The 26,588-nt window shown below is 53.8% G+C and overlaps 1 protein-coding gene across 1 annotated transcript in view; it reads right to left on the bottom strand.

Moving 5' to 3' along the window:
- Nucleotides 1-22,889, bottom strand: part of SLC12A5 (solute carrier family 12 member 5) — a 45,484-nt gene extending 22,595 nt beyond the window's left edge. Inside the window, exon 1 of the mRNA XM_070941903.1 lies at nucleotides 22,868-22,889. The gene's annotated coding sequence lies outside the window, so the exon portion shown is untranslated. The remainder of the gene's footprint in view (nucleotides 1-22,867) is intronic.
- Between the last annotated feature and the right edge of the window lie 3,699 nt (nucleotides 22,890-26,588).

The raw sequence follows: 26,588 nt of genomic DNA, 5'->3' as shown, positions 1-26,588 counted from the left end.
AAGCGAATTTCAGAAAAGTTGAAGTGCTACATTTGTATAAGAACGATCAAAGGGCCGAGTATGGGAGGGGAGGGACGATTCGAGGCAGAAATACAGATGGAAGAGACCTTGGAGCCTTGATGATCACACAGCAGTCCATCAGCAACTGCAAGGAAGGCAATTCCAGATGGTGCACAATGTAAAGATCAAAAGAAACCACCATTCCACTCTATCCTGCGCTGGCCAAGCCTCAGCTAGGATGCAGCGTCCCGTTCTGGGCATTGCATTTCAGAAAGGACCCCGATGGGCTGAAGCCTGTACGGAGGAGAGCAATCGGATGCCCAGGAGCCTGGAAGGAAGACAGAACCTGTGAACTGTGGCAGAAGTCGGGCAACTCTGGTCTGGAGAAAAGAAGATTCTGGGGAGCCATGACTGCTGTCCTGAGGATCCGGAGGGCTGCAATGGAGGAATCAGGGCAGAATGATCCACAAAAGGAAACTAAGAAATGAAAGAGAAGGAAGCCGAACTTGCTACAGACCAGGAAAAATTTGCTAACCGTTTAACAGGTTGCCTCGGAAGTGGTGACTCCTCCTTCATGCAACAAAGGCTATTGGATGGGGACACTGTTGTAGGAGACCCCTGCATTGGGAAGGGTCTCCAGTGCCCTTCCCACCCTTATCTTCTAGGATTCTGCCACTTCTGGAATCGGGCTGATTACAGAGGCTACTGAAGGCTGGTCTCCAAGAGAGAATATTCTGAGATTTGAAGGATCCGATCTGGGTCGGTCACCAGGACCAGAGGTTTTGTCTTCCGAGCTTTCGGACTCATGCTGGAGCCCATCCTTAGGAAACATCTCTCTAGCAGAGTCTGTGCTGTTCTGGGCACTCTGCTAGAGAGAATTTCCCCGAGGATGGGCTCCAGCATGAGGCCGAAAGCTCGGAAAACAAAACCTCTGATCCCGGTGACCAACCCAGATCGGATCCTGCAAGATTATGCTGGACACGTAGATTCCCCTTCGTTCATTCTGAGATTTCTCTGAAATTGCTTCACTGCAGGTTCTATTCCTTCTCCCAAGGACAACAGGTGCAATCCTGGCCCCTCCTCAGCTGACAGCCATGCAGACAATGGGAGAATGTCCTGTTCAGCTCCTCCTGCTGTGCCTCGCAGGCCTTGCTTTCCCCCCACCCACCCACAATGACCTCGCCTGGATGCCCACGAGAGGCCCTGGCTTCTCCCCCTGCCCAGATTTGCCTGTTCCCTCTTCAACGCTTGATGTACGGAGGGTCAGGAGTCATTGATAACATTCATTCATCACATTCGTTATGCGCATCCATGTTGCTGAATCCTTCAAGACCCCAGCAGCTTCCAGGCCCTCGGAGGAGACTTCGACGGCATCTCCAGCTGGGCCTGGGGTAGGAATATACAGAATTTAACAGAGGTGGAAGGGACCTTGAAGGTCTCCTAGTCCACCCCCTACTCAAGCAGGAGACCCTAGAGCAATCCAGATAAATGGCTGCCCAGTCTCTTCCTAAAATCCTCCAGTGATGGAGTTCCCACAACTTCTAATACAGGATATGTCTCAACTATACCATCCATTTACAGTTGGTTTCATCAGCATATGGATGGAATTGCACCCCACACTGTTGGATGTCGCTTTCTGGTGGTTTCATATATTTTATTTATTTATTTATTTATTTATTTTAGGAAATTTATATTGTCACTTATTCGCACATGGCGACTCAAGGCAGTTTACAGGAGTATAAACAAATATATAGACAAATCTAAACTCATTAAGGCCAACCTCCCCCTCCCCACAATAACTAGGGAGGCTTCCTGCTGGATACGCTGACCTGCCACAAGCCCCTGGCACAGCCCAGCAGCTTCCCTGGCACCTCTTTGCCGACGTGCTGAAGCCGCCCTCTCAGGCTGCCACTGAGATGCTCCAGCAACCTTCTCCCAGAGGCTCTGCTTCACTGGCCTCCCTTGACAAATGGCACAGTTGGCCAGGGTGCCCGGCACCAGCTCAGCAAGTTTCCGCTCTGTCACCAGACCCAGAGCAACCAACCATGTTCCGGGCGAGTCAGCTTTACTTATAAACCACTCTGTTAAATAATAGCTCTACGGTCATAAAGACATTGAAGTCCACCCCCTGTAAACTTTCCCATCCCTCGCAGTTTGAGGGACAAGCATCCTCTTCCCCTCCCTATTTTGGTGATTAGGGTTGGTGCTGGATGACCACTTTTTCAAAAGTTATTTCTTATAGAAGACAGCCTCTGCCACTCAGGGATGAACAGTGGAGTCCTTGGTACGTTTCATCACCCAAAAAGGTAATACCATCAGTGTGAGTGAGTGTGGGGTTCTCTCCCAGTTTATATACAGTAGCTTGCCCTGCCAGTGTTGGCGGGGGTGTAGTTTTCTCCTTGGTGATTCCTTGATTACTGTTTTCTGCTCGTTTGTCTGGTGTTAATCCTTGCTTATTGGGGTGCTGGCTGCTACGTCTTCTGGTCTTTTGTTTCTTTCTTAGGTTTTCTATTGTCTCTGAACTATAAATCTGGTTTATCTCTATGTTATCTATTGATGACTGATTTGTCTAAATGCCAAGTTTCCAGGAATTCCCTGGCATTTTTGGATTTGGTTTGGTCTAGGATACTTTTTTCCCTGGGTGATAATGGGCTGAGACTGTCCATATGCATGCTGGGATTAAGAAATTTTCATCATGTTTTCCCACTTCTGGTTAGTGTTTATATTCTCTGCTATTTTCTGCCTCTCTGTAGAGTGGCGGTCGTAGTCTTTACACTGTATGCTGTAGGTTAGGGGTCCCCAATCGTGGGAACTTTAGGGCTTGTGGAGTTCAACTCCCATGCTGGCTGAGGAATTCTGGGAGTTGTAGTCCACAAGTCTTAAAGTTGCCAAGGGTGGGGATCCCTGTTGCAGATGCCTCCAGTTTTTCTTCTTGGGCAGAAGCCTTCTGGACAGAGGCTAGGTGGTTCGGCTCCTCCTCGTTTCCAGTCAGTAGCCAGGGGTGGGGACGGTTACGTCATTGAACCCTTGACTGTTCTACTGTGGAGGAGTATAGGGCCATTTCCCCCCTGTGAATGGCAGGGTAAGGAGTGGGGTGCCCTCAATAGGCTGATGCCACCCAATGATACATTGCCATCTTGAGCCAGAGTGGGGACGCTATGGAAATCCTGAACTGGAACCTAGAAGAGTCATGGACCGGATGGGAAGAAACAACCTTTAATTCTGCCAAGATGGAACGGCCTATTCTGGTTCAGCAGCTGCTCTGGATGGGATGGTGCTCGCCTTGGGGCCCTCTTGGTGGAAAAGGAGGCACGGGGAAGCTTGGGCATGGCAGCCTTCACCCAGCCAGGGATGGTACCTCCATGCCCAGACCAGGGAACATCCCAGGCCCCTATCATCATCCATTCCTGCAATGACCTCCATGCGGGATGTCTGTGAAGATAAGACACTCCAGCTGGACCAGAATAAGGTGGCCAGACTATTGGCATAATGTTGTGGTCCGCCGGTGGTCTGCGGAGTTGGCAGCAGAGTCAGACAGTGAGGAGGTTGGGGAGGAACATGGGCCAGTCCTGGAGTCTGCGGAAGGCTCGGATGGGGGCTCTGCGTCAGAGGCAGAGAGGGAGTCAGGGCCATCTGGGAGTTATGTGCTGCCACCAGAGCCTCCAGAGTCAGACTTCAGTGAGGCAGAGGAATAGGGAGAGCCTGTTCCCAGGGCGTGCATGTGCAGAACTGCCAGAAGGTAAGAACAGTTAAGACAAAAGGGGCAACTCGGGAGTAAGGCTTGGAGATGATTGCCCCCTCCCATAAGACATAAAGGAGGAGCAAAGGCACATGAGCCTTTGCAGGAAGCAACTTTGTTTGTTCTGGTCAGTTTAAATTCTGAAGCTCTGTTTTGACTCTTTGCTCCATGTGGCCTTGCAAAGCTAATTGCCAATTAGGTCTTCAGCAGCATGTCAAGGGAGATTGCTTATCAGCCTTATCCCAAAGGCCTGTGGCAGACTTCTGTCGGACTCTTTACAAACTATTTGTGACTCATTACTGGCTGTAAATGAACAGAATTCACAGCCGTTGAAGTAAAAAGAGGGTTTTTAGGACTAATTGTCTGCTTTCTACTGTCTCAGGAAGCCTAGGTCGGAACACATAAAGACCCCCAGCCTGAGGCTGCTACATTGGATGTTCCTGGGCTCCATTTGAAAGCTGGTCTTTGGAGGCCATTAAGTCCTTTAATTATGACCACCTCATCCTGCCTCCAGGCCACAATACCCAGAGGCCCCCCCCCCCGAGAGTCCCACCCCAGGGAAGTGGAGGGTGGGGGTCAGGCATGGAGTCTTGGCAGAGATAATTAGGCTCTGAGATTTCTTCCCCACCCCCACCCCCACCCCCCCGGGGCCTGCCCGGCCAGGTCCCTCCTCCCAGAGAAGCCTTCTTCAGTGCTCCAACTGTGGCCATCTAAGCAGCTTTCCAGAGATCGGATACAATCTTGATTTTTGCTCTGCCCTCTGCAGAGGCAGCAAAGAGTCAAGCAATCTACCAAATTTGTAAAGAAACATTACTCACCTCTGAATATAAATCCCAGAGGGCCCCTTCCAAATATCCAGGCATTTCTATAGGCCACAGAAGAGCTCCTGTTCTCCACGACTCTCGATGGGGAAAGTAATATTTCCCCCCCTTCAAGTTGCTCTGTGGGCAGAAGCAGGAAGGACCACCCCTCACACCATCCTGCCAGATTAAAATATCAGGATTGGGGGCTTCGTGGCTTCTAGGGGCCCCAGGAGCCCAGGGGAGGCAAGGTCGGATCCCCCCAGCAGCAAGGATGAGGCTCAGGCAGCCCAGCCCAAGAAACTGGCTGAAGGTTGCCAGAGTCAGAGGGGCTGCCTCCGAAGGCAACTGCCGAGGGGCTCTTTGGGGAAACCTACACCCAGTCTCTTCTTGAAAACCTCCAGGGATGAAGCACCCACAGAGGCGAGCGGAAGGGCTCCTCTCTGGGCAGCCATTTGTCCAGAATGGTAGAGGGTCTCCTGCTTGACTAGAGGGCTGGACTGGAAGACCTCCAGGGTTCCCTCCAACCCTATTATTCTATGTTCCGTTCATTTAGTGACTCTTCAAAGTTACAGCAGCACTAAAATAAGCATCTCGTGGGCATCTCATCACCATTTGTGACCTTCCCAGGCGGTGTCAGTGGGGAACCCGGATTCATTTCATGATCAAGTGATTTTCCTAACAAGGAAAGGTCATAAAATGGAGTGTGACTTGCTTGAAACCGCCTTGCTTAGGAATGGAAATGCTGGCCCCACCATAGGCACGGTGTGTGTGTGTGTGTGTGTGTGTGTGTGTGACGGGGGACCGGCCGCATAGGCTGAGAGAAGGGAGAAGGGCTCCCAGCCTTCCTCTCAGGTTCTGACTACCCAGGTCAAACTTTGCCAGGATTCAAGATGAGCTGCGCCAACAGTTCACGGTCTCTTCCACAATCCGGCCGTGTTCCTGAGTCTGAGGCCCTGAAGGGGTGAGCCCCCCACCCCCACCCCACCCCCTTTCCTGGCTTTATTGCTAAGTGGCCAAGCACCTCGGCTGCTCTGGGTATTTATTTTGGATGTCTGTAGAGGTTCTCCGTCATCCGGGTCATGGTGGTCCCAAAGGGGCTTTTCTGACCAGAAAGTCCAGTTGCCTCCTGAAAAAAGCCCCTTTGGGACCACCATGGCCTGGATGACGGAGAACCTCTACACGCTCTTAGCTGTGCAATTTGGGATGAAGACCCTTGGAATGGTGTGGGAGTTTGAACGGGTTTCCAGAAAATTTGCAGATTACGGGAACCATTGGCACCACTCAGGTGACCCTGAGGCCACAGACAAGGTGGCCTCGGAGGTTTAACAGATGAACAGAGTTGGAAGGGACCTTCTAGCCCAACCCCCCGCCCAAGCAGGAGACCCCACGCCATTTCTGACAGACGGCAGCCCAGTCTCCCCTTGAAAGCCTCCAGGGATGAAGCTCCCACAACTTCTGAAGGCAACTTCTCTTCCATTTGGCTGATTGTTCTCCCTGTCAGAAAATTCCTCCTCATTTCTAGGTTAAGTGACTCTCTAAAAGGATGCAAATGACCAGCTGCCTGCAAGCAATAGAAATCCTTTCATTTCCCACCATCCAGTCAGAGCTGAAGAAGCTTCTTGGATGAGAAGCGAAACCTCTTCAAAGAAAACAAAACAAGAAAGTTCTGCTGCCTCCTGAAAAATCACCTTTGGGACATTTATTTTGGATGGTTTTTTATTGTTTTAAAATGTTTTTATTCTTGTAATCATTACGTTTTGAATTGTGAGCCACCCAGAGTCATTGATCGGGGTGGGAGGCTGTGCAAATCCAATCAGGAGGGAATCCAATGGCTTCCCTCCTGGCTGACAAGGCTGCATTTCTCCACCCTTGTGTCCCTGGTTGTGTGTGCAGGGAAGTCGGGTGCAGAGTCTGGGGGTTCTTTGTGTGGCTTGAGGCCGATGCTGGCAGGGAGTTCTCTGAACAAAACGGTCGGTCCGTCCTCCCTCCTGCATTACAAGAGTTCCCCCCCCCCAAGTCTTCCTACGGTTTCAGCTTCATCAGGCAAACGTTCATCCACCTTTATGTCCCAGCAACCCCTGAATTTTTCTCCGCCCTTCGGTTCTTCACCGTCAATGCATTGAAGGAAGGACGGACATTTGTGTAATATTGTTATTCGCTGGAGAGGTACGAAACTCTCCTTCCCCCACGCCAGGCTGGGGATTTTTTTTTTTTTTTGGAGTCTTATGCAAAACACAGGAAAAAAAAATGCTCAGCAATAATAGGCCTGAAATCTAATTCCCCTTCGTTTAGGTCATTGCCTGGGAATTAATTTGCCCTGCAAAGTCCAGCTTCAATCGCGGACTGAGGGGAGAGGCTAAATCCTGAATGTTCCTGTCAACTTCTGCTTGATTTAAGAAGAAAGCTTTCACCAGGGTCAGTAGCAGAAGGCATTTTGGGGATGAGCTGCTCCTCGGTGTCCGTGCCCAAACCTGGGAAACAGCTGCTAAACTGGTGACTCGGGTGGGGTGGGGGACGACATCCCCACAACCCCGATCTCCCTTCCATAGGAGAAAAGAGCAGAGTTCTGCAGGCATTTGGCCCCTTACATGCAAGAGTCACTCCTTGCAACAGGCCACATACGACCTACAGATCCTCTACCAATATTTGTGTGTGTGTGTAAAATTCTTCAACCAATTTCTCATCTTTAGAACAGTCATTCTTCCTTGCTTTTTTTAAAAAATGCCTTCACATCAGTCTTGATTCTTGGTGGCTACTTGAATAAATCCCTGAAGTTCTTTTGACAAGGTTTTTTTGGAAGTGGTTTGCCATTGCCTCCTTCCTAGGGCTGAGAGAAAGTGGCTGGCCCTCAACTGGCCTTGTGCCTAAGGCAGGCTGCAGGACTAGAACCCAACATCTCCCAATTTCTGGCCCAGAGCTTGAACCACAATGCAACTGTCTGTCTCTACTTGTTCTAGTGATTCACTATCTACACATAACTTGCAACTGTTTGCCCAATTTTCCTTATTAAGTAGTAATTACCTGGGTCTTTGATATGTTAATTTTCAAATCCATATTTTTGTTGCATCATACATTCTATCTATCTAGCTGCAAAACTTTCCCAGTCTCAATCAACAACCCGGCATTATCTATATAAAACCCACTTGGCTTTTAGCACAAGAATACCTTTCGCACAAATGGAGTCGAGGGTCTTTCTTTCCTAGGAGCCCAGGTTGGGGCAGGTGTGACAGATGTACTCTCATATTTGTGTTCCTCACTGAAAATATTCCTGATACATTTGCCCATAAATAGTACTGAGGGGATATCACACATCCGATCTCTTTCCTTGCCTACGGTTGGGCCATTTGCTAAGCATTCAATTACGCTGAAGCTCTGCTGCCATCGTGTACCACATCGGCCACATCCAGCAAGCAGCCTTCGACGCCGTATTGCAAAACCCATTCCATAATTCAAGCTCATTCATTTTATCACACGCTTTATCTGGCCCTATCGGTGGAGGCTACATTTTCTTTCTCACATCCATCTGGATCGTGTGTCACCCGAGTTACAGGAAGGCAGGCAACAGTGCGCTGACCTGCAACCTGGATCTTTGGAGGCGATCCCGGGTTGAATAAAATCAGGCGAGTGGCTTAGGGTTTTGGATGACACTTGTGACGCAGTGGCCAAAATGCATGCAAACTGACCAGTCTGGCCATTGTTGGCAGGAATGCGGCAGAGGGCACAGGTGCAATGAAGGCTAATAAGCCAGGCGATACCAAGGACTTCCACGAATACTGACAGATGTTGGGGCTATGCAGCCTTTCTGATCTGAAGTGTTCTGCTCTGAAGCACATCTGTCGGCCACTCCTTAAAAGCAGCTTCAGTGTGATCTCAGGAAAAGCCACAGCCAGTTGTAAGAGCTGTTTGCACCCCCAGCCCACTCTGCAGCCCCTTTAAGAGAGGGAGGCCATTAGACAGGGCCCTATCATTTATTGGATTATGGCGGAGCAATATTTAGCAATGACCTTTCCAATATGGTTGGCCCATTAAGTCATCATTTGAATTAAGCGGCCCATTCCAGACCATCAATTCCAGGAACAGCCGCTTCCTTCCCAGTTCTCCTTGAGTCATACCTCTCCCCTTCTGTACCCCAAGAGAATTGTAGGGAACTCCCGCTTTGATGCTGGCACCACCAGGGACCAGATTCCTGGTGGCCTCGGGCTGGCCGCTGCCTCCCTCCCAGATATTCTGGTGGAAAACCTTTTTTCTCAGCAACTGGCCTCCCATTCTGGACCAGTTGGAGGCTCCAACTGGTCCAGAATGCGGCCGCGCGGGTAATTATGGGTGCAACTTGTTGCGCCCATGTACCAGCTCTCCTGTGCGAGCTGCACTGGCTCCCAGTGGTCTTCCAGGTGTGATTCAAGGTGTTGGTTACCACCTTTAAAGCGCTCCATGGCTCAGGACCTGGGTACCTACGAACCGCCTTCTGCCACCGATAGCCTCCCCCGACCAGTTCGCTCCCACAGAGAGGGACTCCTCAGGGTGCCGTCGGCCAAATTATATCGGCTGGCGACACCCAGGAGGAGAGCCTTTGGAATGAACTCCCCCCGGACATACGCAAGATCTCGGACCTCCGAGTTTTCCGCTGTGCTCTTAAGACCCTGCTCTTCCGACAGGCAGGGCTAGCTTCATAATTGAGTTTTAAATTCGGAGTTCTTAAATTTTTGGGTCTTTTAGTTAATTGGCCTTAAATGTAATACTTTTAATAATTTTTAAATTTAAGTTGTGATATTTGTATTGTGTTTTTACCTGGCTGTACACCGCCCCGAGTCCTTCGGGAGAGGGGCGGTATAGAAAAAAAATTATCCTTATCCTTGTCCATTGCACAAGTGTTCAGCCACGGGGGCACCGTTTTCTTGACATCTGCACCTGGCTGGTTCTCTTCTTAGTGGGTCAGCTTCCTTCCTGCCCACACAGCCCCCCTGCAATGGACCCCTCTCACTGGCAAGAGTGATTCTCCCAGGCCGGTCAGCATCACCGAAGCTCCTGAGCCCTTCGTTAAGCTGACCATTTCCTGCTTCCTACAAGGGCTACTTCTTCCACAGGTGCCACACCTGCTCTGGAGCCTTGGTGAGAGTGGCATTTCCTTAAATTGGTGGTTCTCAACCTTTCCTCCACCATGGACCTCCTTTAAATACCTTTTGTGGCCACAGACCACGGCCACAGCCCCCCAAAACTTAACTCAAAATTTAAATCATAACATTTCTTCAAGCCTTCATGCCCCCCCCCCACGAAGGGGGATGACATCATGCCCTCCCCAGGGGTCCGTGGACCACAGTCTGAGCACCACTGCCTTAAATCCTTTCTAAAGTTTGCATCGTACTCCACACTTGGTTGTCAGTGGCCTTCACAAACTATGGCCCGTGGGTCAGGGTCTACTCTAACCGAAGGCATCCCCCTCTCCTTTGGCTAGGTAAGGAAGAGGCTGGCTTGGCCGCTTTAACTGTTTATTTTATTTTATTTTATTTTATTATTCATATTTCTATGCCGCCCACTCTCCAAGGACTCTGGGCGGCTTACACTAAATAGCATATTGCCCCCAACAATCTGGGTTCTCATTTTACCCACCTCGGACGGATGGAAGGCTGAGTCAACCTTGAGCCTGGTGAGATTTGATCCGCTGATCTGCTGAACTAGCAGTCAGCTGAAGTAGCTGCAGTACTGCACTCTAACCACTGCGCCACCTCGGCTCGAACACCACTCTTGCTCTTGACCGAGAGCCCATCCAATGTCGTGGTTAAGGTGTGGGGTTTCCAGGAGTCAAAGGCCCGAGTTCCAGGCCCTCTCAGCCCCAGAAGCTTCTGGGTGACATTAGGTCAGTAACACCCCAACCAACGGGATGGTGAGGGCCATGGCCGCCCACAGCCATGGAGACGCCTGGATGATTCCCAGCTGGTCCCTTTCTTTTCTCTTAGCTCAACCTCCTCAACCTTCCCCCGTTATGGGAAAAAATAGGGCTTAGATACATCCAGGTACTGAATAAAAATTCTAAATTTACTCAGACAATAATCTCATTGACCTATCATTCCAGGATGGATGTCATTAAAAACCAACAAACATGAAAATGGTTTTATACGACGCATTTTCTAGTACTCTCAGGGGGGTAACGCCTGGACTGAGTGGTTGTTTCCAAAGTAAACAAGGTTCAGGAAAAAAAAGACACCTGTGATCCTGGATGCTAACTGATCCTGAAGTATTTTTGAAACTGTCAGGTCGGCTAGGATGGCTGCCGATAGCTGAATGCTCCTTAGGCTGAGCGAAGCAGGAACTACGCTCTGTTTTGCTTTATGGCAGCATCTATTTATGAAATCAGCCGGTCTCCAGAAAGCGTGACCTATTTCTTCAGAAGCTTCAAAAGAACTCGGAGGATTCTGCCTCCATCGGATTTATGACTGCCTAGGTTCTCATGGTTGCAATGCACAAAGGCTTCCTCGTTTGCCCAACCCAAGATTAAGCCACGTTCACGCTGGACTTGTCCAATGTCCTCCCCCGTCCTCGGTGCCTGGACCCTTTTCCCAGGAGTGCCGCCAAGAAGGAGCCAGACCCATTGAAGCCTGAACCGGGGCTGGTGATGAATGTCCCTCTTCCAGCTCTGTAAACCTGCACAGCTGGGGGGGGGCTGCCTAATGGGCCTCCTGGCCTATAAATCACAGGCATAAGGCCAGGATGGAGAGAGATTCCTTCGCAGCTGGATTCCTTCCTTGAAGAAGCTGAAAGGCAGCGCAGCACCCAGGGAAGTTCAGCAGGTAAAGCTGTCTATTAGGAGGAGAAGGTTGTTCTGTGTGCTCCTGGCTTCATTAGAGCAACGGAACATTATTCAGAATAATAAAAACGGCAAGATGGGATAAAAATAGGAAAATGATTTTAAGTTGGCTTACGTTAAACACACTTCATGTTGTACCGCTGTTCCAGTTAATGATATCGCTTTGCTGAGTTTTAACTCTCTATCTCTGTGGGCCTTCATTTAATTAGGATCCCACTTTAAGCAGCCCGGATGCCTGTCAATAAACTGCCTGTGACAAAAGGGACAATCGATCCGAATGGAGTCGGTCTGCTCTCGGGGAGCGGAATTGGCAAGCGGATTTGGGAAGCGAAGGGGGAGGTTCGAATAAAAGGACTAAAACGTACGTCAGGAGGAGGGAGCTGGTGGGTTGCTATGGGTGCCTGTGGAAGTCGGAAGGAATCCAGGGGTTGCTGGTGGTGGTTGCAGGTTACCCACAACTGAGTGGTGACAACAGGAGAGCCAGAAATGAGAGTCTGAAGGAAGCTCTGAAATGTTCTGAAGGAAGGAGATTCGGGGAGGGGGTCCCTTCCGGCGCAGGGCCTGAGCGGCTGGGTGGGAAGGAAGGAAGGGAGAGAAGACTGAAAAAGCAGCTGAGACCTTCGGAGACCCAGGAATGCGCGAGAAGGCTGTGGATGATGGGCATCTCCGAGGAAAAAGGCCTGTTTCCCATACATCGGGCGATTCCTGCCTGCGCCTGGCATCGGAAGGGCTGTCAATCTAAAAGCGTGATTAATCTGATTGTTTCTGATGAAAGACTGAGGGGATTAGTGGCGGAGGGAAGCGGGATCAGAGGCTCCGAAGGGGAGAGGGACCTTCCTTGGCATTAAGACCAAGATTGTCACTTGGAAGAAAAGGAACATGGAAGACAAGGAAAGAGGGAATGTAGAATGGCTGTAGGAAGAGGAGGCATGAACCCTATGGGTTCTCCCAGGGAATGAAGTGGACATAGGAGGATGGAGAACTGCCTGGGGAAAAGCTGCCAGAGTCACAGCGACATCATGCAGTTACGATACCGGGGATGGGGGAGGGGCAAAAAGGAAGAGATGAGCAAAACAGCTATGGACGAAGCAGGCAGGCCAGGCAAGGATTGCTGCAGAAACAAGGATGGGAGAAAGCGATTGCATAATACAGACAGAAGAAAAAACACCGTTGCACAGGATATTGCCAGAGAGACCAAGGCGCTTTGGACAGAATAAAAGGCGACCCACATCTCAAGGCACCGAGACAAGGAGGGTTTAAACACAGAGAAAGGTACCGAGGTATTTCTTTTAGCGGATTTCCTTTCCGTTATCTCCGGCCTTTAGTTTTGGGGCTTTACTGTTTACTATTTTTTTTCCTGCAGTCTGCATAACCTTGTTTACCCCAAAGGAGAAATATGCACATGCTGGATGCAGATGCATGCATTTGATTTTAAAATGTGTCTTATTTTAGTCAGGTTGAAAGTAAGCATTTACGTCACAGGCAGCCAAGAAAACGAACAAGTGGATAGCTGAATAAACCAACACCCAGTTCTCACTTGAGGTATAAAAGCTCTAATAATCCTACTTCAAACACATGAAGTGAAGACTCGGCTCTCTGGACGAGGCCTGAAGGCTGGAAAGGTGGAAGGGAAGAACGGGCCTGGTGGCTCAGCAGACTGATAGCATTGTGATTAACACCAGCTGCCTGCAATTACTGCAAGTTCAAATCTCACCAGGCTCAAGGCTGACTCAGCCTTCCATCCTTTTTAAGGTAGGTAAAATGAGGACCCAGATTGTGGGGGCAATAAGCTGACTTTGTATAAATATACAAAAGTATGAAGGCTATTGCTTAACGCATTGTAAGCCGCCCTGAGTCTCCAGAGAAGGGCGGCATATAAATCAAATAAAAAAAAAAAAAAGAGGATGACCAGCAGCGGAGGGGGAGGGGGGTCAGTTGCAAGCGATGGGGGCACCCTTGTGGGAGCAGAAGGAGCAGGTTGGGAGAGATCATCAGGGAAAACATCAATCTTTATGCTTGCTAGGAGTCAGAAGTCAACCATTCAATCAATTAATCAATTGATTGATTGTTCCCTTTATATGATCTGCAATAGTCTGTAGAGGGGGGCACGATACCTGTAAAGCTGACAGATTGGGTTCAAGACCCGAGAGCCACAGGATAGGGTGAGTGCTCATTACTTGCTGCAGCTCCTGCCCACCTAGCAGTTCGAAAACACACAAATGAGAGTCGATAAACAGGTAGTCCTTCGGTAGGGAGGTAACAGCGTTCCGTGCACCTTTGGCGTATACCATGCTGGCCACATGACCAGGGAAAATGCCTTCAGACCATGCTGGCTTCCTTGGCCAAGGAACGGAGATGAGCAACACCCCCAGAGTCAGAGACAACTGGACAGGGAAACCTTTATCTTTACCGCCTAGTCTATAAGAGTTTTACTCCCTTCCCAGAATGAGCTTTGTTTTGAGATCAACATTTCTGGCCACTTTAAAACAATGCAATTTTAAGGCTTCTGGGAAAGATGCAATTGTGCCACAAACATTCAGATCACAATACCCATGTGCCTGGGCTCTGCTTCCTCTCCTGCTCAGCACAGAGTCATGAATCTGTCCTCTTCAAATAGCCACACATGCGACCCAGAAGCACCCAGGAAGGAAGGGAGGAGCATTTACACACAGAGACCCAACCAGGGGAAGCAGCTGAACCTGCCACTTAGGCCCTGGTGGGGGGCAAACAGTGCCTGGCCACCTCTCTGCACCTGGAATGCCGGAGACCCCAGCAGCCATCCTACGGTATCCCCCCATGAAGAAGCAGGGGCCCCCAGAGAAAGCGCCCCAAGCATATCAGACTCCAGGGAACGGCTGCCTGAGGGTCTTCCTTCTGCCCACCCAGGGGAGCGTTTGACTCCTGAGGGACCCCAGAGCAACGCCTTCGGCCTGAATATCTGGCGTGGTATCAGTAACGCCCAGGAGGAGGAAACGGGCAGGGCATGCGCATGGCAAGGCCTCTGATCGGGGTCCACGTGGATCAAGGGCACCTCCACCAGCAGCCTTAAAAACGGTTTGCCTTGAAGGGGAGGAAGTCCACAAGGTGGGCACCATTGGCTCTGAGTAAAGAGCCTGGCATGAGCAGCTGCCATGAGCAGGTCTGCCTAAGACACGTCGATTTGCAGCGCCTGATGTGGCACTTTTTGAAGGTTGTGGGTGTGCTCACAAAATGGCTCCAGTGGGAGAACTCGCCCATTCACACACCCAGGCAGAAAGAGCACTTCCCTTTGAGGGTCTTGGATGGCCAGGAGCTCATCCCTGGCCTGGCACACCCCGTACCAGACTTTCAACCGCTGCCCAAGCAGCTGAGGAGCAAGATGGGCAGGGGCTCCAATGGGCTGCCCTTCCTGGCTGTCCGGTTGGTCCCTCCAGCTGCCCCACAGCCCAGCCTGCTGGAAAACGCAGCACTGCATTCTGGAAATCAAACTGGCTGCCCAGGTCAATGGAGGGGCTCAGAAAGCTGCCAGGACACCTGAGCAGCCCTGCAGAGAAGAAAAGGAGACCACCCGGAAAATGTACGTGGGCCCCCGCGCACACACACCTGTCGCCCCAGCCTAAGGACAGACGCCCCGCCTGAAAGGAGCCTCGACACGTGTCTTGGCAGCAACCCCCAGAGGCAGCCCCAGCGCTTCCCCCGTTTTCCCCAGGCCAGAAGCGCCAGGCGACCTCGCGCCGGACAGCGGCTAAAGCCCCTCCGCTCCCGGGCCCGGCTCCGAGCGAGACCCGATCGCCTGCCAGTCCCACTCCGGCCGGCCCGCCGCTTCCGGCAGCCGTGGAGGAGCCCAGGCACCGTCTCGCCCACAGGACCGGCCTGGCGGGGGAGCCGGTCACGGGCCGGACGGACCCAGGCTCCCCCCACCCACCCCGGACTCGCCGGAACGCAGCTAGGCGGGCGTGGGGCGCGGAAGCCGGCAGGCCGCGGGTCGGTTTCCCTGGCAACCCAGCCCGGCGCCCAACAAGGCTTATGTAAGCCGCCAGCTGCCGCTTCCCCCTCCCCTCCGCCGCTGCAGCGGCTGGGCCGGGCCGGGCCCCCAGCGGCTGGGCTTGAGCGGCGGCCGAGCTCCCTCCGCCGGCAGCCGCCGCGGCCCGCCTTGCTGCCTCTTGGGTCCCCGATTGCTTCTGCTCCCTCCTTCGCCCCGCCACGCGGGAGAAACAGGTAGGCTGGCCCTAGAGAGCGCGCAGCACGGGACGCCCCCAAAGAGCAGCCCCCCCCGATCGCAGAAGTGGGGGCCGCTTACTGGAGGCAGAGTCCGCTCCCTTAGCGACCTTTCGAAGTTACCGTGGCCCTGAAGGAAGTCCGGGCCTCACTTGGCCATCAGCCGGTGCTTGTGACAGCTTCCGTGTCCTGGGGCCACGTGGCCAGTTGGCCTCCCAGTCAGCAAAATCAATGGGGGAAGCCAGATTCTCTTAATGACCATGTGATTTGCTTAACAACTTGTAAATCAAGAACTACCTGTGTGCTTGTTCTCTCTCTCTCTCTCTCTCTCCTAATTCTCTTTTTCTCTCTTTCTCTCCTAACTCTCTCCTCTTTCTTTCTCTTTCTCCTTCTCTCTCTCCTAATTCTTTTTTCTCTCTCTCCTAATTCTCTCTCTCTTTCTCCTTCTCTCTCTCTCTCCTAATTCTCTTTTTCTCTTTCTCCTTCTCTTTCTCTCCTAATTCTCTCTCTCTCTTTCTTTCTCTCTCCTGAACATTTCCTGCTCCATGGCTTTAAAAGAAGCTGGCCATGAGCCAGAGAAAAGGAGGCTGGCCCCCAGTCCAGCAGGGATCAAGGAGCCTTTCTAAATCTGCTCGATTGCCTGGCTGCCCCGTGCTTAGGTAGGGAGCATTTCAGTATAACCTACTTTATAGTTTTGTATTTGGATTATTATACTTTATAGATTTATCCTCTAATATTGTAAGCCACCCAGAGTTACTGTGTAGCAAGATGGGCAGCTAATAAATTTTACAAATAAAATAATAATAATAATAATAATAATAATAATAATAATAATAATAATAATAATAATGTGTGAGTGTCCCCTAGCAAGACTCCCCTGCCAAGCCGAGGTCCAGGGGTCCCACCTCCAAGCGAGGGGATCAGGGTCTCTCCCGTGTTCCCCCAGACCCAGCTGCTGCCCCCCACCTCTGAAGCCAACCAGAGCCCCATCAGGACCATCAGCCAGGGAGAGGGGCCGAGCCAAGGGTCGGCTTCAAAAGGCAGAAGAGGCATCTCTGCTGCATCTGTGATGGGGTGAGAGGGGGGGCCTCCTGGGTTCAAGCCCCTCCTTCAGGAGCTTTTACCTGAACCGAGCAGGGCAGCAGGGGTCTTGGGGGCAGCTCCCTGCAGCTTAAATTCCTCTCTGCTGCCTTCCTCTTCTGTGTAGAAATTGGGGGGAGGGGGACAGCAAAGCTTTCTCAGCCGAGCAAGACAAGATGTCCCACACCAAGAGGCGCTGGGGGCTTCCCTGCTGTGAGCAGACCCTGAAGCGATGCTCTCCCTGCCACTGCAAGAGTTGGGGAGAATAGGCCCCCAAACTCTGCAACTGCTGGGAACGGCCCCAGTTAAATTCCCAGCCTGAAGAGACTCTGTGCCACACATGCACTGGAGTGGGCCCTGGCACAAAGGCTCAAAGGGCATGATGAGGGTCCCTGTCCTAAGGGAGGTGCCGTGTTGGAGGGCTGTAAACTTAGAATCTGTCTGGAATGGTGTAGGGTTTCCTGCTCGAGCAGGGGGTTGGACTAGAAGACCTCCAAGGTCCCTTCCAACTCTGTTATTCTGTGATTCAGAACACGTCCAGGACATGGCACAGGTGACAATGTAGCCCTGGGGTGGGTGGGCCGGCATGGAGGCCACTGTGCTCCCCCCTTCCTCATCGTCAGCCACCAAGGAGGCAACTGCCAGTGACTGGCGCAGTTTTAAAGGAACAGATGGTGGACGGCCTCTGGGTGTCACGACACCAGCAGAGTGGATCTGCTCCTGGTCATCCTGAGCCTGCAGCTGCTCTGGCCAGAAGGCCTGCCCAGATGGCCCCAGGCGAAATGGACCGGCCTTGGCCCCCCTTCACCCCCAGGAGGGAGGCAGTTGTGCCAGAATACGATGCCCTTCATGCCCCCACAAGGTGGAGTGAACTGGCACTGCATGGGCATCTGGAGCTTTGGGGCAGGGTTCTCCAACTATGCCCATTCCCAGAGATTTCCTTTCCCAGAATCCCCTGGGGCTCCTGGTGGGAAAAGCGTCCTGGTGTCTCCCGCTCACGCAGGCAGAGAAAGCGGGTGCTGTAAAAGGGCCCCTGGTCTCCCTTCATTCCCGAGAGGTGGCCCACACTCGCCCCCTGGGGGAGGGGAGGCACCAACCGATCTGCATGAGTTGGCTACTACAGCCCATAGAGTCCATAGAGCAGAGCCGCTTGCTTGGTCTAGCCTGGCCTACCTCGAAGGGCTGATGTGCCTGAAACTCTGACTCTGCCTTCCAGGATAAGAGAGGCCAGTCCTGCTCCTTCTCCTGGTGGGGCAGGCCTTCAGACCCCCCCTCTTCCCAGCTAGTCTCCCCCTCCCCCCCCATGCAGAACCTGCCAGTTCTCCCTCCTTTCCCCTCCCCCACTGCTGAAACCTGTCAAGATCTTTTCACATCTCTTTAAATATATCCCCCCCCTGGTTGAGTCATTCCTTCCGCTCCCTCCATCAGGGCTCCTCTTGGGCTCCCCCCCCCACCTCCGGGCTCAGCCTTCTTCCCCTGGACCAGAGGAAGGCCGATCCCAGGGCCGGCTCTGCTCTGGCTGCAGAGGGGGCAGAGCAGGTCCCCCCAGCATTTAGGCCTCTTATTGCAGTCAGGGGAGGGGGGGGGTCGCATACCTACAAGGGCTGAGCATGAGAAAGCACCCCCCCCCAAGGCTGGCCCAGCAATGGGGAAGCAGGAGACTCCTTCCCCACACCATGTCTGTCGGGCCTCCCTTGATCAGCCTCCTCCATCTGGCCCTCCTCCCTGGAGGCCCCATGGCATATTCTTCCCCCACCCCCCGATTCCCAGCAGATCCTTGGCCCGGTTGCCCAGGGGCCAGAGGGGGCTCAGGGGCAGCAGCAGCTGCCTTGGCATGCTAGGAATGAATGGGGCCCTTAGGGTCCATTGCAACAGGCGGGGGACGGGCAGGCAGGTTCCAGCAGACTGAGACAGGGCAGGGGGGCACAGAGCCAACAGGTCGGGCATCTCTCAGCTGCAGCCTTGAGTGTCTCTTCATTTCAGGTTCTGGGAGAGTTCCACCCCCCCTCCCTCCCTCCCCAGGGATCACTCAACAAGAACCGGCCTTTTAATTTTCTGCGGTGGCTGGCAAGGCTGCCCATGGACTGCTGGCAGGAAAGAGCGGCCCCAGCATGAGAAAGATCCGATCATCCCCACGCCAGGAGGGGGGGAGGGCAGAGTCAATAGCTGGAGCAGCTGCCAGCCAGGTCCCTGGCTCCACAGGAGGACTGACCCGCCCCCCTGCCCTGCCCAAAACACACCTGCTGCTCCCAGGCAGCTCCTCCTCCCTCAGAGCCCCCTTGCCGCTCTTGGAAGCCAGGAGGATCTGGATGTTCCTGCTCAGAGCACATACAGGTCAGGGTAGATGGGTTCCCTCCACCTCCACCACCCAGCCTCCTGCAGGGCCAGCTGAGATGATCAGCACTTGACCCAGGCACAGGGCCCAGCCAGGAAACAGCTGTAAGAGCCCACGGAGTGCTCTGTCCACTCGTCCTGTCCAGCTTCACGCGCTCTAAGTGCCAGGCCCTCGGCCCTTGCCTGCTCCCGGAGCACTGCTCTGGCTAGACAGCCCACCTAGGGCACAGCTCTGGCCCTCTGGCCCCTCGATTAAGGCTGAAACATATGGAGCTAGCAATGTGCTGTAGCCGCCGCAAAGGCCAACCCAGTCCTAGGCTGCATCAACAGAGGGGAGAATCACATGAAGTCTTCGTACCGCTTTATAAGGCCTTGGTAAGATCAGACTTGGAATCCTGCATCCAGTTTTGGTCACCAAAATATAAAAGAGACATTGAGACTCTAGAAATTAGAGTGCAGAGATGATTAGGGGGCTGGAGGCTAAAACATACGAAGAACAGTTCCAGGAATTGGGTATGTTCAGATTAATGAAGAGAAGGACCAGGGGAGACATGATAGCAGCCTTCCAGTATTTGAGGGGCTGCCCCAAAGAAGAGGGAGTCAACCTATTCTCCAAAGCACCAGAAGGCAGGAGAAGAAGCAACGGATGGAAACGAGTCAAGGAGAGAAGCAACCTGGAACTAAGGAAGAAGTTCCTGACAGTGAGGACAATTAAGCAGTGGAACGGGCTTCCCTCCGGAAGTTCTGGGAGCTCCATCACTGGAGGTTTTCAAGAAGAGATTTGCCCAGAAGGGTTTAGGGTCTCCTGCTTGGGTGGGGGGTTGGACTAGAGGACCACAAACATCCCTTATTCCGTCGGCCTCCTGCTCAGGCGCCTGCAATGTCAGCAGAGGAGCAGACTGGCAAAGGATCTCTCTCCCAATCAGGCTTCCTGCTTGGTCTGAGATGGCTCCCCCATCTCCTCCTGGAGCAGGTGCCTCCGATGGAGGAATCCAGCTATGGAGACGTCAGGGAACTCAAAAGGAGAAGGACTCCCTTGACTGTTGATGGCAATCAAATGTGGCCCCTGGAGGGACTCAGGCCCAGAACCCAGCTGTCTCTATGCAGCCCCCCGCCCCTGCCCCCCAGAAAGAAAGGCTCCCTGGTCTTGAAAGGGTGGGGGACGGCCCAGCAGAGGCTTGCAGACAGCAGCCCTGGGGAAGGCGGCTAAGAGGGCTCCTGCTTTGGGGCTCTTGTGTGGGTCCTGCAGAGCAGGGAGATTTGGGGCAGCCGAAGGAAGCCAGCACTGCAGAGCGAAGCTGCTGCTCTTCCTTCCATGCCAGGGTGCTGTCCCGCCGCTGGTGGGCATCTGCCTGATGCTGAGAGAAGACAGCCAGCCTGCCGAGCCCCTTCAGGGTTTGCTCTGCACCACCTGCCAAGCAGAGCAGGGTCTGCAAAGACCTCCGTTCCGAGGAGCAGCAGGCTTTGTGGGTGGGTGAATTATACTTCCTAGCGGCTCTTTAGTCATCACTTCATTTCCCAATCAAATCTGTCATATTTTATATGTTTATTGCTTTTGATTAAAAAAAAAAAAACAAGCAATGAAAATCACCAGCCTGGGTGTCACAGAAACTTCAGCGTCATGGATGGAACTGCAGCTCTCCCCCCACCCCCATTAAAGCCATGCAGAGATCCCCAAGTCCATAATTGCTCTCCCAGCCTTCGCCCACCTGGTCTGTGCACCCATCTCCCCCAGACCCGGCTTTTTTAACATGGCAACTGTGCCAAGACAGGAAGACATGGAAACGAGGGTGGAAGCGCTTGCCCCCAACCTGGCCTTGTCTTGCCAGGGGCCATCATGCCAAGGGGTCAGCTGTGATTTGGCCTCCAACACACATGTGGCTCCCTTTTCTTCCACCTTTGGGGAAGGTGAGACCCCAGGCACAGAAGCCTCCGCTTCCTTTTGGGATCCCCTGTCCGAGGAACCAAGAAATCCCCCCACCCCCAATCACCTGATCTCCATCTTGGAGGCACCTGACCTACATTCAGCCAGAGATTTCACTACAGCTCGAAACGATTCTCCAGTAATTGTATCCCATATTTTAGATCAATTAAATACATCTCTAAAATAAACCTGATTATAGTACTCTAAACTGCTTTATTCCATTTCTCTGCTTCATGGCATTGCCACCCCAGACTGGGAACGTGAGTTCCCACAGGTGTCCTTGGCCCTCAGGGAGGCTCTGAGGAGCTTTGGGTAGGGGGGATCCTGGGGGGGGGAACCCAGTCAGTCCTGCTGCTCAACTGGACCAAATACCACAGGCCCGTCCTGGCAAAAGATGCTGGGCAAACCTTTGGGATGGCAAAGACTTCTGCAGAAGAAGACCCCATACCTCAGTTCCCCAGAATATGTTCCATCCGGCTGGAGGGACTGTGACCCATGCCAAATGCATCTGCCCTTGGCGTTCCATCTCCTGGCCCTCATCACCAGCCTCCCATAGTGGCTGTGGGGCACTGGGCATCACAGTCTGGAGAAATGCCTGGCTCTTACCAGGTCACCCCCACCCTTTGCTCAGAACTGCCAGTTCCAGGACGTCCCTTGCCAAATGCCACCGAGGAGAGCCGGACCTCAGCTGCAGAGCCCTTGCACCAGGGCTGCCCAAATACCTTTCCACCATGTCTAGCTGGGCATAGCCACTGGGCAGGAGCCAGGGGGCAGCAAGACCTCAGTTGGGCAGGCCAGCCCCATCTCAGCAGGACCTGGAGCTGGTAGAGTCTGAAGAAGAGATGGGAGGGAGCGGGAGCCTCCAGCCAGCCAGGCAAGGAGATGGTTCTGCGCAACACTCACTCCCCCCACAAGGCTCCTGCAGCGCTTCCTCCCCAGATCCATTGCCAGCAGCCCCTTCACCCCTGCAAGGAGGGGGGGGGGGGTCCTCGAGGAAGGACAGAACAGCCACACCAACCCTCTTCCCAACTGCAAGAGGAAAGGGGAGAGTTGGAGGTGCCCCCTCCAGTCAGATGGCATCTGCCTTGGCTCATGCCATCCCACACATTCCCTGTAGACACGCAGGGCCCAGGATCCCTGGTGCCCCGGCCTTTTTCTCTGCTGATCTGGGCTGGCACCGGGCAGGGGGCAGTCGTCCAAATTCCAGCCATCCAGAGGGCAGCTGCACAGTTGGCTGCCCTTCTCCCGTGGGTGCCATTGCCAGGGCAGCGGGGAGGAGGGGGGCTGCAGCAGGGGGCCGGGTTCAAATGTTTTGCTTCTGGACAGCGCAGCTCAACCGGCGCCGCGCTGGGTCTGCAGCAAAGGATCCGTCCCTGAAGACACGGCAGCGGCGGGCAGGGAGAGGGTAGCCCGGCCGCGACTGCCCGGCACCCTCAGCCTCTCGGCGAGGCAGCAGCGCAGGCTCAAAGGCCGCGGGAGAAGGAGCGTCGCATTCTGGGCCGGAGAGATGGGGGGTCTCTCTGTGGCGCAGAAGCGACCCCCGGCAACTCGCCCAGCGCGGAAGTTGAGCGCATGGGAGCGAAGGGCGGCCGGCGCATCCGCAGCGGGGGCGGCGCCTTCCAAAGGGCCACGGGGGCTTTCCGCGGAGCCGGGGTCCGCAGCGGCGCCTGCCCAGCCGCCCTGGCAGGAGCAAGGGGGCTCCGGGGCAGCCCGGGCGAGGGTCCCCGCCGCTCCCTCGCCAAAATGTCTCCCTCGCGAGTTGCCACCATTTTCGGGCGGGCGGGCGGCGCGCAGCTCGGAAGATGCCAGCCTGGACGGCGGCCGCATTCCAGCACCCTGGACAGCAGCAGAGGCCGCGCCGCCGCCAGCGCTCCGCAGATAAAAATAGCCGCGGCGCCCTCCGGCTCCGCTCTCGCCGCCGCCGCCGCACATGGCCCGCGCGGGCGAGGCAACCGGGGCGCAGAGCCGGGCTACCCGCGCGCTCTTACCTTGGCTCGCCCCCCCCTCGCCGTCCTCGCCATCCGTCAGGTTGTTGAGCATGGCGCAGCTGGGCTCGCCTCAGCTCTCGGTTCCCGGCTCGCGGCTGCCGGTCCGGAGGCTTCTCCGCTTCTCCTCGTGCTCCGCTGCAGTGCAGAGCAGAGCCGTCCCCGCCGCCGCCGCCGCTGCTGTCACCGCCGCCGCTCAGCCCCCTTCACTTCATCGTGCATTCAGGAGACATCTCTCCGTAGGTTGGGGAGGGGGCGAGGTCGGGGGCGCAGCAGTGCAAGCGAGCTGGCCGAGGAGGGGCGAGGAGCGTCCACGAAGCCACGCGCCACCTCCGAGGGCAGCGCAGCTCTGAACCAGCGGCAGAAGAATTAGGGCATCTGGGGGCTGGCACTGCGGCTCTCCCCCGCAATCCGCCTGCGCTGATGCAGTCTCGTCTGGGGCTGCCTGCTCCTCCCCTCCCCTCCTTCACACACACACCCCGACAGTGGAGTGGAATTTGGGGGAAGAGAGCTGGGGATCAACTCTACCCCTTCCTCTATCTGGGCATTCACACATTCCTTGCCACTTCTGGGTCTAGCCACCCCTGCAGACAGGAATGGTGCAAAACGGGAACTGGCAGGTAAGACGCCCCCCCCCCTGCAAATTACACACCGGTTTGGTGGAGGAGGCACCTCTCCAGGGACCCCAAGAATGCTATTCTTGTAGCATGCAGGCCAAGTGACCACTAGGCCCACCCCTTGCCTACGCAGGGGAGAGCTTTGGCAGTGAATGGAGCAGCCTGCCTGGCTGTTTTGCTCCCCCTCCTGGCCCAAGCCAAACTTTGAGCGGGACGGAGGGCCTGATCTTCTCTCCCAGCAAGGGGGACCGCAAGGAAACTGTCAGGAGCCCAACCTTGCTCCCCATCTGCTCCTACGGAATTGGTTCCAGAGCGGGCTCTGTCCATCCCCCAGACCCTGGAGGAGGTCCGGAAAGCCATCTCTGGAGGGGCTGAGTGCCACCAGCAGTGCCTGGGCTCCCCCTTGGGTAGCCTTCGCCAAAGGAAGCAGTGGCCCGGGGGACGCAGACAGTGTCCCCTCTGGAACCAATTCAGAGTCACCTGCTTCCAATGCCAAGACTGAGGCACAGGACATGGGGGGGGGGGCTGAGGAGATAATGCAGCTCCCAACCTTGGCCCAGCCCCTCTTCTGTGACAAGCTGGTCCCCGCACAATCTCAGCTGCCCCGACTGGAACTGCCTGTCTGTGCACACACTCGCACACATACAATGCCAGCCACCTCCTGCTGGAAACGGCTGCCTGAAGGAGCTGCCTACCAGCCAACCACAGCCCCACACGGGGGTCACTTGCCTTCGCTGGCTGTCCAGGAGTTCCATGCTGGTGCAGAGAATGGCTGATCCTGGGCTCCAGCTTGACCCCCCTCCTGCCCTGGCCCATGGAAGGAGGGTCAGGGGGATGTCTGGACTGAGACTGGGAACCAGTCAGCATGAGCAAGACTGGCCAAGTGGGGAAGGGAAGAAGCCTCAGCTCTGCCATGGGATCCCAGCGCCAATCATGGCAAACCCTTATTACTCCTGGAGGGCTATAATTAAATGCTGGCTTCCTCCTGGGCCCTGGCAGCTGCTCGGCTTTACTGCCAGCCCATCTCCTCCTTGCCCTGTGGCAAGGCCGTGCCCGCTGTGCCCCTCTCCAGATGAGTCCAGCTCAGCTTGCCCGGTGGCTTGGCAAAGAGGAAGGGCAGAACTGCCATAGGGCTCGGGGGGGGGGGAGCTCAGCCCCTCCATCAGGCCAGACTGGCCTTCCACTCAGTTCAATTCTCATGCCTTCCCATGAAGAGGCAGAGCAGACTCCAGCTTTCCTCTGACAGCAACTGCCACACCCACAGGCCAGGTTCCACAGAGGTCTTTCTATGACTGGCTTACTTCTGTCGACCCACTATTCACCAGGGGTCACTTCTCCAATTTGGATGGCAACACCTCCTCCCCCACTGGGTCTGGTCCTATTTATGATAGTTTTCCACCTTATATTTGTGGAAAGTAATCTGGTTATTGGGGAGTATAAATACTAAATGCCCATCTGGTATAGGGTCTCCTGTTTGAGTAGGGGGGATTGGCTGGAAGAAGACCTCTAAGGTCCCTTACGTTATTCTGTACATCTCCACCCCAAACCACCCCAACGATGCCCTTGATGTGATGTCCCGCTGCCTGGAGGCCGTGCGGGTCTAGATGGGGAGAAATAGGCTCAAACTCAACCCTTCCAAGACTGAGTGGCTGTGGCTTCCGGCGTCTCGGTATAGTCAACTGGTGCCATCGCTGACTATTGGGGGTGAATCCCTGCCCCCCACAGAGAGGGCTCACAATCTGGGCGTCCTCCTGGACTCACGGCTGTCTTTAGAAGAGCACATGATGGCCGTGGCCAGGGGGGCTTTTTATCAGGTTCGCCTGATTCGCCAGTTGCGTCCCTTTCTGGACCGGGATGCCTTGCGCACAGTCACTCACGCCCTCGTCACCTCCCGTCTGGACTACTGTAATGCTGTCTACATGGGGCTCCCCTTGAAGAGCACTCGAAGGCTCCAACTGGTCCAGAATGCGGCCGTGCACCTCGTTACGCCCATGTAACACCTCTCCTGCGCGAGCTGCACTGGCTCCCAGTGGTCTTCCGAGTGCAATTCAAGGTGTTGGTTACCATCTTTAAAGTGCTCCATGACATAGGACCAGGATATCTACGGGACCACCTTCTGCCACCAACAGCCTCCCACCGACCAGTTCGCTCCCACAGAGAGGGACTCCTCAGGGTGCCATCGGCCAAGTTATGCCGGCTGGCGACACCCAGGAGGAGAGCCTTCTCTGTCGGAGCCCCTGCCCTTTGGAATGAATTGCCCCCGGATATTCGTAACATCTCTGATCTCCGGGTCTTTCGCTGTGCCCTCAAGATCCTACTGTTCTGACAAGCGGGGCTGTCTAATTGAATGATTTTAAATTGGGTTTTAACTTTGGGTTTTAAAATTTGGCCAAAACTATTTAATGATTTTAATTAATTTTAACTAGGATATTGTATATTTATGTTTTTAATATTGGCTGTACACCGCCCTGAGTCCTTCGGGAGGAGGGCGGTATATAAATAAAATTATTATTCTTATTATTCTTATTCTTATTATTCTGAATAGCTTGCCTCCAGAAGTTGTGGTAGCTCCATTATTGAAAGCTACTTCAATTAAGGAGAGACTAGATGACCATTTGTCTGAAATGGTATTGGTCTCCCGCTTGTGTAGGGGGTTGGACTAGAAGACCTCCAAGGTCCCTTCCAGCTCTCATGTTCCATGTTTTGTCTGAAATTTTCATTCCCACTTTAAGGGGCAAACTAGGTGTTTCTGTTTTTCCTCTATTTTCAAAACTTTTCCAAGAAATTGTCTACAATTTTGCAAAATAAACCAGTATTAAAACTTACTCATCCAATCAATGAGAGGCTCAGGCCCCACACAGGGCGGTGTTTGCTCTCCCCCCCCCCCAATTAAGTGAGAGTCTATCAAAACGGGAGATTTTCTAACCTTATGAATGTCCATCACTTTCAGGAGAAGAAACGTAGCCCTCGTGAGGCCATAACATGTCATAAATACAGTAAGAACAGAGGAAAGTACAATTTAACACCTCAGGCTAACAGCGATAACATGTTATAATAAAACTGAAGCATTGTTTAAAAATAATCCCTTAATGGCCTGGGGAACCAGA

The sequence above is a fragment of the Pituophis catenifer genome, unplaced genomic scaffold (genome assembly GCF_029215685.1).
Source record: "Pituophis catenifer annectens isolate HBS135680 unplaced genomic scaffold, rPitCat1.0.hap2 SCAF_3, whole genome shotgun sequence".
NCBI classification, from domain to species: Eukaryota; Metazoa; Chordata; class Lepidosauria; order Squamata; family Colubridae; genus Pituophis; species Pituophis catenifer.
The sequence above is the reverse complement of the archived record's forward strand: the minus strand, read 5'-3'. Positions and strand labels throughout refer to the sequence as shown.